At 40.5% G+C, this 5,000-nt stretch overlaps 1 long non-coding RNA gene across 2 annotated transcripts in view; it reads right to left on the minus strand.

Moving 5' to 3' along the window:
* LOC123519004 overlaps positions 1–5,000 on the minus strand; it is an 18,088-nt gene that overhangs the window by 1,617 nt on the left and 11,471 nt on the right. The window lies entirely within an intron of this gene.

The raw sequence follows: 5,000 nt of genomic DNA on the forward strand, positions 1-5,000 counted from the left end.
TCCATCATCAGCACGGTGATCAAAACAAACAAATGTCCCCGCTACAAATTGTCTTCCTTATTGGACACGAAGGATAAATTGTTAATGAGTAATTGAGGTGATGAGGATAATGATGACAGTCGTCGGGGTCCCGTAACAAAGTGATGGCGGCACACTGCGGCACAATTAGTGGAGCGGACTATAAGGTGACAAAGGGGCGACGCGGGACACAGCTGGCTCTTTACGCGGCCTTAATAAGACTGACACTCCTCCTTGGTTATTGTTATTACGACGATGTGGCGACAAGTCCTCCTGCCACCGCGACACTTGACGAACACCCGCGTCGATACCCCCGCCAGCACTACTTACGCACGTCCTTTTTATTTATTTTTTTTTACCTTGACTTTTTTATCCAGGTACATGCAAGGGGATTAAACTAATCAAATAAATAAAATAAACTAGATAGATGAATGTAGACAAATGAAAAGCTCGCTTCAGTCAGTGTAGCAAACAGAAACGAGAGAATATCCAGCTATGCTCCGCCTGCCTGCCTGCCCGCCTGTCTGTCCACGAGCAAGGTGGTGAAAGAGCCGCGACTTTATTATAGTTTTGTGTTTCAAGAAAAATGAAGATGAAAACTGCGAGAGTGCGCGCCCCGACCGAGTAACACTGGGAACACCTACAACACTACGTAGAGAACACTTTTGTACCGCTAGTCGCGCACACACACACACACACACACACACACACACACACACACACACACACACACACACACACACACACACGTCGTATAGCGTAAAGCTTCCTGAGTAGCACACGACTTCTTGGATGACATAAATAGGACAGTTATTTTCCCATATGGGAATTATAATAAAGCATATGTGGCTGTGCCGAAGATCTTTTTGTGTTTCCGTGGTGACTGGTTTGAACTCTTTTGTTTCTCATGGGAATTTGCTCTTCGATAGACTTCCTTGACTTGTTAATTGGATTGTTTGGTGATGACTTCATGATTTGATTATTATAGTTTTTTGTATGTAATAAACACACACACACACACACACACACACACACACACACACACACACACACACACACACACACACACACACACTAATAGACAGATTTCACGTAACATCAATATTTTTCTAAGAATTTTTACATTTACGATTTATCACTTTATTGCAGCTTCATCCAGCCCACAAAAAAATAAATAAATAAATAAATGAATAAACAAAACAAGTTAATTAAATAACTTGCGAAATACGAAAGACAACAACAACTACGCTTACAAATGTAAAGAACATAACATTGTTTTGCTCAACATAATTCAACACGACACCATTACGAAAAGTGCCTTTGAACACAAATATCAAATCAACACACACACATATAGCCAAGACTGTCATTATGTCTCCCCAGCCTATGCATTATGAGACACTTTCTTTCACGCTTTTCTCCTATTGCATCGCACCAACGCCCCACCAGTACTATATTTTCTCCCTGTCTCGCACACTTTCCAGCCTCTCTCTCTCTATGTGTCTGTGTTTCATTCCTCCCATGCTCTCCCTCTCTCCCTCTCTCCCTGGTTCACTATGATAAGTGTTTGTGCCTGCACTCGCAATGCAGGACAAAGCCGTCTCGTACAATTGATAATACCCATTTAAGCTGTAAATACGCTCTAATATGCCGGGGCAATGCTCTTAAGTAAATGAGTCTCCATCAGTTGAGATAGGCAGGTTAGGGCGGCAGGGCGACTGGCGGCACGTGATCAACTTGTCCTCCTGCACCTCCACTACTCCTACTATTATTACTACTGCTGCTGCTGCTACTACTACTACTACTACTACTACTACTACTACTACTACTACTGCTACCACTACCACTACTACTACTACTACTACTACTACTACTACTACTACTACTACTACTACTACTACTACTACTACTACTACCACTACTACTACTACTACTACTACTACTATTGCTACTCATGTATTTAGCGGCGTATTATCTATTTTGTTTGTTTGTTACTGTTACTAACGTTACATTATTACTATCAATCATATGACTACTACCTCTAATGTTGTTGCTATATTACTACTACTATTACTACTACTACTACTACTACTACTACCACTACTACTACTACTACTACTACTACTACTACTACTACTACTACTACTACTACTACTACTACTACTACTACTACTACTACTACCAATGCTACTACCATTACTGGTGTTACCCTTGTCTTAATTGTCTCTTACATTAAAGGTAAGTATGTGTCTTGTGTCAATTTCCCTCGTTTGATTTATGTGTCTGTTTGCGCAAATGTATCCACCATTAAATTTACGTTCGTTTCCTTCTCTTCCTTCTCTTTCCCTCCTCCTACTACTCCTCCATATTCTCTCTCTCTCTCTCTCTCTCTCTCTCTCTCTCTCTCTCTCTCTCTCTCTCTCTCTCTCTCTCTCTCTCTCTTCTTTCCCTGTTTTGGCATGTGTGTGACTATCTGTCTGAGTCTGTCTGTCTCTCTGTTTGTCATTTTTTCCCGTGGCAGTCCGTCAGTCAGTCACTCAAACGTCTCTCTCTCTCTCTCTCTCTCTCTCTCTCTCTCTCTCTCTCTCTCTCTCTCTCTCTCTCTCTCTCTGAAGTTTTATCTGTACCTCAGAATCGGAAAGAACCATTTTGCTTTCATTATGCTCAGGCGAAAGCATTACTCAATAAAAGGAGATGGAATTGCTTATGAAAAATACCCTCTCGCTCCGAAAAGAAAACGAGAGGCAAGCAACACAATCCAGTAATTAGGGACGAAGTTGCAGATAAACAAAGATAAAAAAAAAAAAGAAGAACGAGCGATATTTCTTGCCAATCACTCGAAACATTATATTCGTGAGTTTATTTCCTTTAATTTTTTTTTTCTTCCTTTTTACTTCGTTTTATCTCCCTCTCTTTCTCTCTTTCTCTCTTTCGTTTTTTAAGAGGTCCTTGTTTTTCTATTTGTTACTAATGAGGATTTTTTTTATCTAACACTCCAAGCAGGTCGGGGAAGAGTGATCGTGTTCTTTTCCCTTTAATTTTTTTTTTTTTTTTTGCAATGTTCTTTGTTTTAAACGCCAATGAAACCTTCAGAAAAAAAAATAAATAAAGGAGAGGATCTTTGAACGTTAACTTTTCCTCACTTTTTTCCTTCTTTTAATGCAAGACGAATAAAGAATCATATTTTTCTCCTTTCCTTAAGTTTTCATCTTCTATTCGGTTCAAATATTCATGAAACTTTAGGAAAAAAAAAAGTAAAGGAGAGGATGTTGAAAAAGCTTACCATCTTTTCCTCACGTTCTCTTTCTTTTCTCGCAGCATGAGTCACGCCGCTATTAATGCAAATACGTGGCGGTAATGAACGGCGCCATTCAGGTATTTACGTGGCGTTATTAAGACTTATTTTTAAGAATACTTAGTAGGCTGCCTTTGTGTGCACATAGTATTAAGTGTGTGTGTGTGTGTGTGTGTGTGTGTGTGTGTGTGTGTGTGTGTGTGTGTGTGTGTGTGTGTGTGTGTGTGTGTGTGTGTGTGTGTATGTGTGTGTGTGTGTTTTCTTGTTGCTTGTCAGTCGGTACGTATACACTCACCTCATTCTCTCTCTCTCTCTCTCTCTCTCTCTCTCTCTCTCTCTCTCTCTCTCACACACACACACACACACACACACACACACACACACATTTCTTTATTCCCACCACTACCACCACCACCACCACCACCATGGGACCCATGCACACAAGGATCCAAACAGCCTTAATTTTCGCAATCACAATTGGAAGCTGATTGTCGAATTCACAGGTGACGCCCTTCCCCTCACTCCTTCCTTGGCCTGTTCCTCTGCGTCTCTCCTGCAATCTCTTTATGCCTCAGCCTCGGCTAGTGTTTGCCCACCGTCTCCTCTCACGTCATTATCTTCAAACTGCCTCCCCTGCCGTCTTTCTTCGCCATCACATAATTGCGCAGTTGGTATATTGTTTGCTTGCCACCGCCACTGTTATCATCCACAACCTTTCATGGCATCACGAGTTGTGTTTCATATCGTTTCGCGCAAGATAAAGCCGATTCATGTCTGTGTTCTGTGTAAGCGGTCTTTTCTACGTAAGCATCGTGTATAATGTTTCGGTTAACGGTATGATGTCTTGTTTGTTTCCGCTATTATAGTAATGATTATGTCCACTGAGATTAATGTTTTCCCGCTCCACATGTCGTGAAAATAATCGGGTTCTCGTCATAAACTCCGCTCAAAATGTTGCCTCAAACTGTCTAGATAATCGCCTCGTGTTGTTAAAAAGATGCGGCCCTAACCCTTCGCTTCTGGGCAGACTCCGTGCATTTGCAGTAACCATATCAGCACTAAACAAGAAAACCTATTATTTTACTTTATAGTGACGAAGTATACTTAAAGAGTTGGTATTCGCAATACACCTTTCACCATCACTTAATAGAACTACACCAAAAGTCTCAGGCTAAATAAAGACGCAACAAGAAAAGTTTCTATACACTATTCAGTTTTAATGAAGTAAACTTAGAGAATTATCAATGTATGTATAATGGACACACCTGTGACCTTCACTTGATAGAACTATATGCCTCGTGTACAGTGTGGAAAATGTGACATATTTGTTAATCTCCAGAAGCTTTTACTGTATATCCTATCTCGACCTAGTAACCCTTGCTCACAGTGGAAACGCTTAGCTTACAGAATGGGTGAAGAATACGAACACTTACTGATATCAAAGAAAACAAGGATTTCATCTACCTTTCAATCATAAGAGTAAGATTTCGCAAAAAAATTTTGTGACAGGAATTTCATTTTTTTTGTTTTTCACTTCTCAACTTCCAGCCCAGAAAAAAAAATAAAACATGAAGTGACTGATACGATACACATGAAGGAGTGAGGAAATAATGCCTTTGGAATCTGAACGACGCTCGTGACAATTACTAAAGGTGGCAGTGATGGTGGTGGTAGTCATGGTGACGGT

This window comes from Portunus trituberculatus, chromosome 44 (genome assembly GCF_017591435.1).
Source record: "Portunus trituberculatus isolate SZX2019 chromosome 44, ASM1759143v1, whole genome shotgun sequence".
Lineage (NCBI taxonomy): Eukaryota > Metazoa > Arthropoda > Malacostraca > Decapoda > Portunidae > Portunus > Portunus trituberculatus.